The 15,176-nt window shown below is 36.9% G+C and overlaps 1 protein-coding gene across 1 annotated transcript in view; it reads left to right on the top strand.

Annotated features, from left to right (window-relative positions):
* Nucleotides 1-1,162: 1,162 nt before the first annotated feature.
* Nucleotides 1,163-15,176, top strand: part of LOC120421728 (myosin-IIIb-like) — a 330,131-nt gene continuing 316,117 nt past the window's right edge. The window contains exon 1 of the mRNA XM_052709031.1: nucleotides 1,163-1,949. The gene's annotated coding sequence lies outside the window, so the exon portion shown is untranslated. The remainder of the gene's footprint in view (nucleotides 1,950-15,176) is intronic.

Below are 15,176 nucleotides of genomic sequence, written 5' to 3' on the forward strand. Positions count from 1 at the left end.
TTGTTTTTTGTTTTTTGTTTTTTGTTTTTTGTTTTTTGTTTTTTGTTTTTTGTTTTTTTGTTTTTTTGTTTTTTGTTTTTTGTTTTTTGTTTTTTTGTACTACAGAAATTTTTAATAAATTTAAATCGAAATGGAAACAAACTATACCAAAATAGAAGCTCATTATTTTTTTACATGGAAAATAAAACAATTCTCTAGCAAAATCATGAAAACTCAAGTAAAGTTATATAAAGGTAAATGATCTCAGCAAAATAATTGCAAAAAGAGAAAAAAATAGAGCAAAGCAATGAAAAATTAAGGCTTAACAGCAATAAAGATCGAAAAAATATAAAGTTTATTAAAAAATATTTAAAAAGTCAAGTGGATCACCAAATTTTTAGACTTTTATATGGTCCTTAAACTTAAAAACAACTCTGAAACTGGAAAAAATACTTGCAAAGGATTGAAACAATTTTGAAAGTCTTAAACTGGCAATAATGCATGAAAAAAAAATTAGGTTAGGTACACAATGATGTTGACACAATTTGAATAAGCCAAATCGGTGTGTGGTTCATTAGAAATTTAAACAGAAATCCTTTGCTTCTTATTTTCCGTGAAAAGTGATCCCTTTACATAACCTTCAATTTGCTTAAAAGTCACGTCGCAAACCTGTTACGAAAGTCGAGACTTCATCAAATTTCCCCAAATAGAGAAGGTTCCACACTTTGCGCGCGCTCAAATTCGCGCAAACATTCACATCACCAACGAAAGGCACGTTTTTCAGCAGGAACAAAAAACTGAACCTCACCATGTCCTGCTGACCAAACAAAGCCAAAGACAAGATGTATTAAATTTTTCATAACTTTACAATCTTTTGTCCAAAACCAACCGCAGAACACGTCCCAAGCGCTTCAGGTTGCACCACCACTCTGCTGCAACAAACACACGTCAAAACAAAACAAAGCCGCGGTTCGCACAAAACAAAAACATAAACATAAAACAGCTGAGCGCGTCGCAACATGATCGGCGATCGTTTTGTTTTTCCTCATTCTCCAACGCTCTCGCGATTGCGAGCGAAACTTGGCCCAAACTTGGCAGCGTGCCGCTCTCCCTCTCGCGCTCGCTTATCAACGCTGCTGGAACACAGGTTCGGCTCCGGGCGTCGCCTGCTACGACCGTCAGTCTACCGAACCTAACGTTACCGAGTGGATGTGCGATCGAGGTGTCCGCGGAGAGCGAGAGTGGAGTTGCGCGAGAACCGTTCGAGTGTTTTTTTTGCGCGACTGCTTGGATTGCGCTTTGCATGCAAGTTCTGTTTCCGTTCAGCGCGGATCTTCCTACGAAGTTGCGTGTACGGTGAAGATCGCCTACCTTGGTGAAGAATGATTGTCTGGGTTACGTTTTCCGATGCAAGGGAAAACGCGATTTACCATGACATGAGAAATTCGCACCCCGGGGTGTTCGACAGCAGTGAGCTGGAAGTAGCCGGCTAGGTTGTAGTTCAATCGACTAACAGTTAATTAACTGTTTGTGAAGTTGTGAGGAAGAGTGTTGTGTTGTGGTGTGTTGAGGGTGTTCCTGTTCAGCAAAGAAGCACGACCCGTCGCGTGGTTTTCGAGAGGCCTTTACGCGGGTGTCAGTAACAGAGTCAAAAGAGAAAATCCAGGTGACGACCTTTTTTCGCACAACAACAAAAAAAGTGGATCAGATCGAAAAGTGATTTGCACGGAGTTGTGTCTCATTAGTCGCAACACAGAGAGGAAGAAGTGAGCGATGACAGTGAAACTGTGAGAAACAACAGCAGAAAAAGAGCATTAAAAATAATCAAAATAGAAGAAAGTGAGGAGGAGGCGGAGCTGCGCAGAGTAATTTTTGGAAGCTGAAGACCGGTGGCGCCTCGTGACGGCGGAATCGCCAACTTTTTAAGCGCTCGAAACAAACCAGAGGCAGAGCGATAAATGAAGCAATAGGTAAGAAGACGGCACTGTTTTGATGGATGAAAGCGTGCGACTTGGAGTCTCGACTCGACACGGCTAGGGAAATGAAGTTTATGTCAAACGTCGTTAAAGTTATGATACAGCAAGCTACCGACCGTCAAAGCGTGCTTTTTGATGGTGATGATGCGAGAGAAATGTCATCCATTACGTGAACGCGCGGAACGGTACTTTCGGGGTGTAAAGGGTTATGGCGCGGGAAAACACCACCACGGCAGTAAGACGTCAAGAAGCGCTTAATTTATGGGCAGAGTGTAAAGTTTGTTTTTTTTTTCGGACATTAAAATCGCGGATTTGTTCACCGCAAGGGGAGAGAGGGTTGTCAGGGGGTATGGGTTTTAAAAAGAAGCTTTCTTTTGGAATGTTTCGTTTGTTTGAAGGGATTTAAAAACGTTATGTTAACTAGTTGTAACCTAGCTTGCGTAACAAATTAAGCACATCGCTCATTTGTTAGCAAATTTTTTTTTATCTTAAGGTTGCTCTATTGAATCAATTTTTATTTTTTTAGCGATGGTGATTTATTTATGCACTATTGATATTTTAAAAAATGACTTAAAAAATAAAAGCGGAAAAATACTAGGACGATTGAGCATGAGCATGAGCATGAGAGATCACCCATGGTTGCCCCTCCGTTGCTGAACAGAACCGTAATATCCTTTCAGCACTACTGATTATAGGCTTCGACGATCTAGTGGTGTTTCCCTTATCAACAGCATGTATGAATGCGCTGAAAAGATAAAACACCATGATTGCCAAAACAAGATCAGTTGCGAATAGGTAGCAGTCATTGGCCACCAACGGCGCCCGCCATGTCAGTTTGTAGATCTCGATTTTTAGGGACGGGAATGTTAGTTAGCGCAGGTTGCTACTAGGGCAGCTGATTTACTCTGTGCTTACACCCCACAAGCGCCAGGAACCTGAAAATTGGTTAGTAGGATAGGGTGTTTGGTCAGGATTCATCATAGAAGATGATGATGCGACCCAAAATCATAGTGTTTGTTGAAAGGTATTACCGTAAACCGGGGTGACTTTGATAGGATTTCAATTTGTTTTTAGAATATTTTCCAACAGATAAGGTTTTTCTCAAGATTATTATTTTTAAAACATGTACTGGGGTAAGCCACACAAAGTCCATGAACTATTTTGGAAAAACAAGTTGTTTCAATAGTGTTTAGAAAAATAGTTACATAAAAAATTCTTAGTTAAAATTCCGGGGTGACTTTGACAGCCATAGTTTTCCTTGTTAAAATCATATTTAAGATGTTCAAACTTTATTTGTACGTTAAATGTACCATCACTAAAGTAGCTGATATAGTTTTTAAGAAAAAAAAATCAATGTTTATGATTAGTTAACTAAGTTTATAAGCTTTTTAACAAAATACATATCAATTTTAGGTAAAATTGTTAAAAAGCCGGAATTTTGTCTGAAATTTGGTAAAACTGGTTTTGATTATGAAATTATCGATTTATATTTAATTTTATACTGAATTCGAAGCAAGAATCACAAGTTTTCACATTTTGTATAAAATTTGTTCTACTGAAAATGCATATAAATCCGGAGATTTTTTGAAATTGAGCTTTAAAAACACATATTATTTATTATTTACAAACTTATTAAACCTTCTCCTAGTGGAAAATTGTCCAAAGAATCCGAAAATGCATTCCGTTTTCCGATTCAAAATCATGTTCATTGAGAAAATTATGACACTTTGGGAAGTTTAAAAAAATGACTTTAATCAATATTTTCATAACTATAGGAAACTAACATTTTAAACTTTTCAAAAATTTATGAAAAGTTCTTTTTGAGGTACTTTGAACACTTCTCTACCACGGCCAGTATGATTCTAAACCATTCCGTACGTATTTCATTTGTACTGTTCATTTTGCGGAAAAATTGCAAACCTATCAAAGTCACCCCGGCTATCAAAGTCACCCCGTTTTACGGTATATTTTATTCTCAAGGCAAACAATCGGTTGCTGCGGATGAGACATTTCCCGTTTAACTGTTGTTAAATTTTAAATGAAATGGTTTAATCTTAGACAGCCGGCTGTGGAAAGATAAAACCAAATAATATTTATTTATAAAATGAGGTGTTAAACGCAATGCTGCAATGATAGCGTAGTCTGATTTTTAATTATATAATCATTTAGTTCATGAATTTGCAACGGAATAGACGCGACGAACTCAATCATCAAGTGCCTTCCGATCTTCTTTCTGTTAGCTAGATAAGGTATTGATTTTCGTTGCCTCTCGAGCTACGATGCTATGGAGAGGGCTTAACACACAAACAACCGACGTCGAGCCCTCCGAGCTACGGAGCTATGGGAAGGTCTTTTCAACACAAAAAGACTCGCGCACCACACGACGTTCTTAATGAATCAAAATAATTTTGCTGCGCGATAAACCTAACGAACTTAGATCGTTTTTATCGAAAACTATATCACAATTCACGACAAAAATGCGAAACAAAAGGCACACACAAAAAAAATCACTTTTCACTCCGAATATTTTTTTATTACGACCACGCGCTCACTTTGCCAATTATGCTCTGATGACGCTGCATTTTCGGAGGGTAATTTTCTCCTCGCAGCGCACAATTCACGACAAAAATGCGAAACAAAAGGCACACACAAAACAAATCACTTTTCACTCCGAATATTTTTTACGACCACGCGCTCCCTTTGCCAATTATGTACTGATGACGCTGCATTTTCGGAGGGTAATCTTCTCCTCGCAGCGCACAATTCACGACAAAAATGCGAAACAAAAGGCACACACAAACAAAAATCACTTTTCACTCCGAATATTTTTTACGACCACGCGCTCCCTTTGCCAATTATGCACTGATGACGCTGCATTTTCGGAGGGTAATCTTCTCCTCGCAGCGCACAATTCACGACAAAAATGCGAAACAAAAGGCACACACAAAAAAAAAATCACTTTTCACTCCGAATATTTTTTAACGACCACACGCTCCCTTTGCCAATTATGCACTGATAACGCTGCATTTTCGGAGGGTAATTTTCTCCTCGCAGCGCACAATTCACGACAAAAATGCGAAACAAAAGGCACACACAAAACAAATCACTTTTCACTCCGAATATTTTTTACGACCACGCGCTCCCTTTGCCAATTATGTACTGATGACGCTGCATTTTCGGAGGGTAATCTTCTCCTCGCAGCGCACAATTCACGACAAAAATGCGAAACAAAAGGCACACACAAAACAAATCACTTTTCACTCCGAATATTTTTTACGACCACGCGCTCCCTTTGCCAATTATGTACTGATGACGCTGCATTTTCGGAGGGTAATCTTCTCCTCGCAGCGCACAATTCACGACAAAAATGCGAAACAAAAGGCACACACAAAAAAAAATCACTTTTCACTCCGAATATTTTTTTACGACCACGCGCTCCCTTTGCCAATTATGCACTGATGACGCTGCATTTTCGGAGGGTAATTTTCTCCTCGCAGCGCACAATTCACGACAAAAATGCGAAACAAAAGGCACACACAAAACAAATCACTTTTCACTCCGAATATTTTTTACGACCACGCGCTCCCTTTGCCAATTATGTACTGATGACGCTGCATTTTCGGAGGGTAATCTTCTCATCGCAGCGCACAATTCACGACAAAAATGCGAAACAAAAGGCACACACAAAACAAATCACTTTTCACTCCGAATATTTTTTACGACCACGCGCTCCCTTTGCCAATTATGTACTGATGACGCTGCATTTTCGGAGGGTAATCTTCTCCTCGCAGCGCACAATTCACGACAAAAATGCGAAACAAAAGGCACACACAAAAAAAAATCACTTTTCACTCCGAATATTTTTTTACGACCACGCGCTCCCTTTGCCAATTATGCACTGATAACGCTGCATTTTCGGAGGGTAATCTTCTCCTCGCAGCGCACAATTCACGACAAAAATGCGAAACAAAAGGCACACACAAACAAAAATCACTTTTCACTCCGAATATTTTTTACGACCACGCGCTCCCTTTGCCAATTATGTACTGATGACGCTGCATTTTCGGAGGGTAATCTTCTCATCGCAGCGCACAATTCACGACAAAAATGCGAAACAAAAGGCACACACAAAACAAATCACTTTTCACTCCGAATATTTTTTACGACCACGCGCTCCCTTTGCCAATTATGCACTGATGACGCTGCATTTTCGGAGGGTAATCTTCGCCTCGCAGCGCACAATTCACGACAAAAATGCGAAACAAAAGGCACACACAAAAAAAAAATCACTTTTCACTCCGAATATGTTTTACGACCACGCGCTCCCTTTGCCAATTATATACTGATGACGCTGCATTTTCGGAGGGTAATCTTCTCCTCGCAGCGCACAATTCACGACAAAAATGCGAAACAAAAGGCACACACAAACAAAAATCACTTTTCACTCCGAATATTTTTTACGACCACGCGCTCCCTTTGCCAATTATGCACTGATAACGCTGCATTTTCGGAGGGTAATTTTCTCCTCGCAGCGCACAATTCACGACAAAAATGCGAAACAAAAGGCACACACAAAACAAATCACTTTTCACTCCGAATATTTTTTACGACCACGCGCTCCCTTTGCCAATTATGTACTGATGACGCTGCATTTTCGGAGGGTAATCTTCTCCTCGCAGCGCACAATTCACGACAAAAATGCGAAACAAAAGGCACACACAAAAAAAAATCACTTTTCACTCCGAATATTTTTTAACGACCACACGCTCCCTTTGCCAATTATGCACTGATAACGCTGCATTTTCGGAGGGTAATTTTCTCCTCGCAGCGCACAATTCACGACAAAAATGCGAAACAAAAGGCACACACAAAACAAATCACTTTTCACTCCGAATATTTTTTACGACCACGCGCTCCCTTTGCCAATTATGTACTGATGACGCTGCATTTTCGGAGGGTAATCTTCTCCTCGCAGCGCACAATTCACGACAAAAATGCGAAACAAAAGGCACACACAAACAAAAATCACTTTTCACTCCGAATATTTTTTACGACCACGCGCTCCCTTTGCCAATTATGCACTGATGACGCTGCATTTTCGGAGGGTAATCTTCTCCTCGCAGCGCACAATTCACGACAAAAATGCGAAACAAAAGGCACACACAAACAAAAATCACTTTTCACTCCGAATATTTTTTACGACCACGCGCTCCCTTTGCCAATTATGCACTGATGACGCTGCATTTTCGGAGGGTAATCTTCTCCTCGCAGCGCACAATTCACGACAAAAATGCGAAACAAAAGGCACACACAAAAAAAAATCACTTTTCACTCCGAATATTTTTTACGACCACGCGCTCCCTTTGCCAATTATGTACTGATGACGCTGCATTTTCGGAGGGTAATCTTCTCCTCGCAGCGCACAATTCACGACAAAAATGCGAAACAAAAGGCACACACAAAAAAAAATCACTTTTCACTCCGAATATTTTTTACGACCACGCGCTCCCTTTGCCAATTATGCACTGATGACGCTGCATTTTCGGAGGGTAATCTTCTCCTCGCAGCGCACAATTCACGACAAAAATGCGAAACAAAAGGCACACACAAACAAAAATCACTTTTCACTCCGAATATTTTTTACGACCACGCGCTCCCTTTGCCAATTATGTACTGATGACGCTGCATTTTCGGAGGGTAATCTTCTCCTCGCAGCGCACAATTCACGACAAAAATGCGAAACAAAAGGCACACACAAACAAAAATCACTTTTCACTCCGAATATTTTTTTACGACCACGCGCTCCCTTTGCCAATTATGTACTGATGACGCTGCATTTTCGGAGGGTAATCTTCGCCTCGCAGCGCACAATTCACGACAAAAATGCGAAACAAAAGGCACACACAAAAAAAAAATCACTTTTCACTCCGAATATGTTTTACGACCACGCGCTCCCTTTGCCAATTATATACTGATGACGCTGCATTTTCGGAGGGTAATCTTCTCCTCGCAGCGCACAATTCACGACAAAAATGCGAAACAAAAGGCACACACAAAAAAAAAATCACTTTTCACTCCGAATATTTTTTTACGACCACGCGCTCCCTTTGCCAATTATGCACTCAAAGCGGAAAAATACTAGGACGATTTTCGATAAACTAAATTTATGTGTACAGGATGCTCATCGAAAAATTGTCTGTCAATTATCTCAATTATTTTGTCCGTATAGGGCTCAGTCGATTCTTCTAGTATCCTAAGTCCCTATTGAACCTTATAAAATTTGAATAAATATCTCAAAAGGTATGCTAAAAAATGATATTAGTTAAGATCCGATAGATAAAGAAATGTTGGTTTTCAAAAAAACCTATTATAAATTTATACATTAGAAATATTTTTGAAAGAATTTTCTGATGAATCAAAAATATTAACGTTCTGACAATCCTATTGAATGTTATGAGCACTTATGTTTATTATATACTTTTTTAGACCGTTTCTCAAACATTTGACGAACTTATTAAAATTATTGAGTACATTTTTATATATGCGTTATAAATGTGAGGAAAGCGTCAACCCTAAGGGCCATTAATTACAGAAAATTTTCAAAGCATGAACTGAATTCGGCTAAAACAAAATTTGTTTTATGTCAATAATTATTTTCCCCGATTATTGTTTTTCTTTTTTATTTCTTCTCTTATTTTTTTCCAATTTGTTCCCCACTCTATTAAACTTAAAACTCAAATTATAGGTAGACGTAAATAGAAAATCTTTTGAAATTTGATTATTTTATTCACAAATCATTTGCAAGATAAACATAAACACATCATCATCTGATTTACCAAAACTTTTGTTACACGCATTTTATTATCTTTTAACTGAGCAAATCCCTACGAAATATCTCGATTTTCTACATTTTTATTTTTGGGGCCTTTCCGATGACCAAAGAAGCCATTTTGGGTAATAAGTTCACCCATAAAAGTCTCCATACAATGTTGGCAGCAGCTTATACAACAATGGTACGTAAATATTCAAACATATGTACTTTTTTCTGATCGATTTAGTGCATTTGGCAAAGTTGTAGGTATAAATGAGGACTTTTCAGGAAAAAATGGATCTAAGTTTTTTTCCTAATTTTTTTTCGAAAATTTATTTTTGAAAATAAGTTGTTGCAACTTTTGAGCCATAGAAAAGTACGACAAGAAAATTTGGCATGAGTTCTGATTTTTTTTATTTTTTTGTATAACATAGAAACATATAATGACTGGTTCTAATGTAAAATCGAATTTTCAATTGTAAAATATTTCACAGAAATATTGATGAAGTGCTTTGTTCTATATGGTCTTTTAAAATTTGATCTTTACTAAAACTTGGCAGTTTATATGTTTTTTTCATATATGTAGTATCAGTGAGTGTCAATTTAAGAAAAAATATCGAATAATCATACAAAAAATCCTGAATTTTCGTCTAAGAAGCATTAAAGGCAGGTTGCTGAGATAAATGTTATAAAATGAAACATTTGGGAAATTTTCTGATCCGTTCGAAAGTATGTTTTTTGGAATTATTTTGGAATCAAAATAAACTTTTCTAAAAAGCAAAATGCTGAACAACGAAAAAAAAACGATGTTGGTTTTGATTCAATACTAGATGTAAGCAATTCTCTACGAAATCGGTCTTTTTTTAAGAATTTTAATTTTTCTATTTTTTAATCCGACTGAAACTTTGTTGGTGCCTTCGGTATGCCCAAAGAAGCCATTTTGCATCATTAGTTTGTCCATATAATTTTCCATACAAATTTGGCAGCTGTCCATACAAAAACGATATATGAAAATTCAAAATTCTGTATCTTTTGAAGGAATTTTCTGATCGATTTGGTGTCTTCGGCAAAGTTGTAGGTATGGATATGGCCTACACTGAAAAAAATGATACACGGTAAAAACATTTATGGTGATTTTTTATTTAACTTTTTGTCACTAAAACTTGATTTGCAAAAATCACTATTTTTAATTTTTTTCATTTTTTAATATGTTTTAGAGGACATCAATGCCAACTTTTCAGAAATTTCCAGGTTGTGCAAAAAATCTTTGACCGAGTTATGAATTTTTTAAACAAAACAATTTTTTTCAAAAAATCGAAATATTGGTCGCAAAAATTTTTCAACTTCATTTTTCGATGTAAAATTAAATTTGCAATCAAAAAGTACTAAAGTGGATTTTTGATAAAGTGCACCGTTTTCAAGTTAAGGCCATTTATAGGCATTTTTTTCAAAAAAGTCGCAGTTTTTCATTTTTTTTTAAATAAGTGCACATGTTTGCCCACTTCTGAAAAAAATATTTTTGAAAAGCAGAGAAAATTCTCTATGTTTTGCTTTTTTTAACTTTGTTGATTCGACCCTCAGTTGCTGAGATATTGCCATGTAAAGGTTTAAAAACAGGAAAATTGATGATTTCCAAGTCTCACCCAAACAACCTACCATTTTCTAACGTCGATATCTCGGCAACTTATGGTCCGATTTACAATGTTAAAATATGAAACATTCGTGAAATTTTTCGATTTCTTCAAAAACAATATTTTCAATTAAGACTAACATTTCAAATGGGCCAAATATTCAATATTACGCCCTTTTAAAATGTAAGTCTTGGTTTAAAAATTTTGAAGATATTATTTTCGAAAAGATCGGAAAATTTTACGAATGTTTTATATTTTAACATTGTAAATCGAACGGTTGGTTGTTTGGGTGAGACTTAGAAAACATCAATTTTTATGTTTTTAAACCTTTGCATGGCAATATCTCAGCAACAAAGGGTCGTATCAACAAAGTTCAAAAATGCAAAATATAAAGAATTTACTCAGCTTTTCAAAAATATTTTTTTCAAAAGTGGGCAAACATATGCATTAATTTTAAAAAAAATCATAACTACGACTATTTTCAAAAAAGTTACCTAAAAATAGCCTTAACTTGAAAACGGTGCACTTTATCAAAATTTCACTGAAGCACTTTTTGATTGCAAATTTGATTTTACATCGAAAAATAAAGTTGAAAAATTTTTGCGACCAATATTAGAATTTTTTTAAAAAATCAGTATTGATCAAGAAATTCATATCTCGGTCAAAGATTTTTTGCACAACTTGGAAATTTCTTAAAAGTTGGCATTTGATGTCCTCTAAAACATATCAAAAAATGAAAAAAATATAAAAATAGTGTTTTTTTGCAAATCAAGTTTTAGTGACAAAAAGTTAAATAAAAAATCATCAAAAAAATTTTTACCGTGTATCATTATTTTTTCAGCGTAGTCCATATCCATACCTACAACTTTGCCGAAGACACCAAATCGATCAAAAAATTCCTTCAAAAGATACAGATTTTTGAATTTTCATACATCATTTTTGTATGAACAGCTGCCAAATTTGTATGAAAAATTATATGAACGAACTAATGATGCAAAATGGCTTATTTGGGCATATCAAAGGCACCAAAAAAGTTTCTGTCGGATTAAAAAATACAAAAAAAAATAATCGAATGACCGAAATCCAAGAGAACTTGGCCGATTTAAGCGTGACACTTTATGGATGATGCCTAGGTTTCCAATCCAAATTTACCAGATTTCACATTTCTTTCAAAATTATCCAAGACGACCGAATAAAAAAAGTTTTGTTCTATCATTTGATATGCCAAATTTCGTAAAATAAAAAGTGACATTCATCAAAATGTTTGCAAAATTCTTATTGTGAAAAATATGAAATCAAAATGCATCACTCTCTTAAAAGGACAACTCTCTAGTAAATCAGAGAAATTACAGTTAGAAATTACATAATCAGTAATTCCTTATCATTTTTTAGAAGAAGGATACACACTTATGTGAAATTTCTTGAAAAATCATCATGTAGTTTGCTGCATAATAACATAATAACAAAAATTCCTGAAATATTCTTTACCCCAGGAAGTTAGTCAAAAATGCTGCTTAAGTTTGCAAAAAAGTTATCTTCTTACAACATTGGCAATATCTCCTGAGCAATCGTCAAAGATGGTTTGGGATTTTTATGGTTAATCAATCCAATTGTTTTAAACATATCTAGGACGTTTCATGACAGTTGGGTAATTGAATGCCCCAAATAAATTCAACAGACTAAACAAAATCATAACCATGCTAGCAGCACTGTTGACATAACGTGTCAGTGCTCATTCCAGTTACTGAGACCTTTGTGTTGCCACAAATTACTAAACTCATCAATTTTCACTTAACCCGCCTCCTTATGAATGCTGCAAATCGGCACCAACTCCAAAACACCAGGTTAACTTCGACGACCGTGACTTCTCATGCAGGCGTGCGTTACACAACGATATTCGCTCTTCGCGAACCGACGTCAACGCCTCTTCAAAAACAAACCGCGTTCTCGGTGAAGCTCTTTAAAAAAAAAACGCTCGTCGGCGTGCAATTTAACATTTGGAAACACGTTTGTTTTGTATACAAATTGTATCGCCGTCGATGTTGTTGCACGCAATTATTTGCTGAACCTCGGCGGTACAACTCAATTCGACGTCACTGTAGAGCTCGTCTGCTCATCATTTTTTATCTGCGCGCAACTGATGTTGGCTGCCTGGTACACCGATAACCTCGATATCATATATTGTAGCATATAAAATTAAAATTTGCTTGAAGAATTCAGAGCCAGCGCCGCCTTCGGCGGCAAACTTTTCCCCTCTCGAAGCTTTCTGTTTGTACTTTATTTTGTGTACCTTTCAATATCTGCAATTTCTACCAGTCTGCATTTCTCCCCTTCAGTCTACCCCCACCCCCCGTCACCGCAGGATGCCACAAATTGATGAAATAAGTTAAATTTCATTGGAGCAATTTTCTGATTAAAGTGAAGACTTAATTCAATCAGTCATGTTTTCGATGCTGCTGAGCTGCTCCACTCGGGCTGAAAGTATGACTTGTGGTGCCCGAGCAGATCGATGCAATGTGTAATGTGCGATGATGGGCGCGGTGAAAATCTTGAGCGCGGCTGCAATTGATGGGCAAGTCCGAGTTTTAAAACTCTCCGGTACGTTCGGAAGAACTGGGAAGCGATCGAACGGGCGAGTTTGCCCAGTGGGATGGAACCGATAACGGGGGTTGGATTGGATTTTATTGGTGTTTCCAATTGAAGATGGAACCAATTGTGTGGGACATTAAGCGAGCGATTGGGTGTTACTTGTGGTATGATCTTGAAAATAATTTAATAAAATCGATTTGAAGCCATTCAGGAACAAGAGATCAACTGACTTTTAAAACTGTTGTTCGAAAATTGTTTCAAATTGTGCCAACGTGACTGAGACTCACTGAGACTCGTTTCTTACCAAGTTATTTAAAATTGTAAGTCTGGAAACTATATCTATACGTATCTATACGTCATCAATCGGTACCAGTAACCAGTATCTTTCTTTTATCTTCAAGGACTTCACTGCTTAGGCTCCTAGAGTGTTTGAAAGAACGACAGAGGGATGCGGGATTCAAACCAATGACTTCTGGATTGTGAGTCCTGTGCGCGGTCCGATTGATCCACACAGACGGCAATTTCAAAACAATAACTAATTGGCTATGGCAATCTTTGAACATTTTAAAACGTGTGGCTGTAATTCAAAAACCATCAACTTGACAGCGGGAAGCATAGTCAGTAATTAGTTTGTTTCTTACGCAAACAACATCCAATAAATTGAATCAATTTCCAAAAGTTTCTGCTCGTACCGCCAGCCAGCAATACAAAGAGGGGAAACCCATTAAATCGCACTCTTTGCCGAAGGAAGCTTCGCCTGCACATCTCGGAAGCTGCTGGGCTTCCATGTCTCGGCAGTTTGCATACAGGTACGGCTGAAAGCATTTCCGCACGAAAGGGCCTCCGATTTTTTTTCTGCGAGGCAAGAAACCAATTGTTTCGCATGTCTAGGCTGGCAGTAGTCGATGGATCCATCATTACACATCTTCCGAGACCTCGACGAGCAGACGGGAAACGCACCAGAGAGTTAATGAAATTTACCTTACTTTGTTTGGGAGCTGGCTTCATCGCTATTTTTCTTATCTATATGAACACACTAAACCAACCGATCATGACCAATAATGTGAACATCAAGGGGGAGAAAAAAAAACTCAAACACAAATACACGCCCGAAGTAGAGGTGTATTTGTTATCTGAATCTCTCGTTGAAACCACACACAGACAGCTTTGGGGTCCATCCAAATTGCTTCATTTAGAGGAGTAACGATAGAAGAGGAAACCAACAGAAGAAAAAAAAATCGTTTGAAGAAAGTTTTTCAGCTTTGTTTTGCTTCAACCAACAACGGTGTTTCAGTGCTGTTGACCACATAGGCGACCTCCAGAAGCAGCAGCATCAGCTGAGGCACATATGAGTACAGGGAAAACTGGATAGTTTGATAGTAGTCCTTCGTATTTTAATCAAATTAGGCATAAAAGTAACAGCAATTCCCTGAGATTTCGGTATGCCGAAAGAAGCCATTTTACATCATTAGGGGATTATCCATAAACCACGTTGACATTTTTTTGGAAATCTAACCCCCTCCCCTCCGTGGACAATTGTCTATACAAAAAAAAAACATTTTTGTATGAATCGCCAAGATTTTTCGAAAATATAGTGATTTTTGGAAAAAATCGAAATTTCAAGCAAAATCAAATTTGACTTAATTCTGTTAATGAATTTCCGATCGAAAAGTACTCCACAGATTTTTTGATAAAGGGCTCTGTTTTCAAGATATAGCCACCGAAAGATTGATTTTAGCGAAATATTTGCAGTTTTTCGATTTTTAAAAATAGTGACCATGAGTGACCATTTCTAAAAATATTTTTTTGAAAGGTTTAGAAAATAAGCTATAAAATTGTTAAAGAGACATTGAAGACAGGACCTCGGTTTGCTGAGATACAGCCGCTTTAAAAAAAAGAAACACGAAAATTGAAGCTTTCTAAGTCTCACCAAAACAACCTACAATTTTCTAATGTCGATCTCTGCAACTAATGATCCGATTTTCAATGTTAAAACATGAAACATTCTTAAAATTTTCCGATCTCTTGGAAAAAAAAAAAATATTTTGATTTTTTTTAATCAAGACCAGCATTTCAAATGGGCGTAATATTCAATGCTTGGCCCATTTGAAATGCTAGTATTGATTTAATCTTTTTCAAAATATTTTTTTGAAAAGATCGGAAAATTTTACGAATGTTTCATGATTTATT

This window comes from Culex pipiens, chromosome 2 (genome assembly GCF_016801865.2).
Source record: "Culex pipiens pallens isolate TS chromosome 2, TS_CPP_V2, whole genome shotgun sequence".
Lineage (NCBI taxonomy): Eukaryota > Metazoa > Arthropoda > Insecta > Diptera > Culicidae > Culex > Culex pipiens.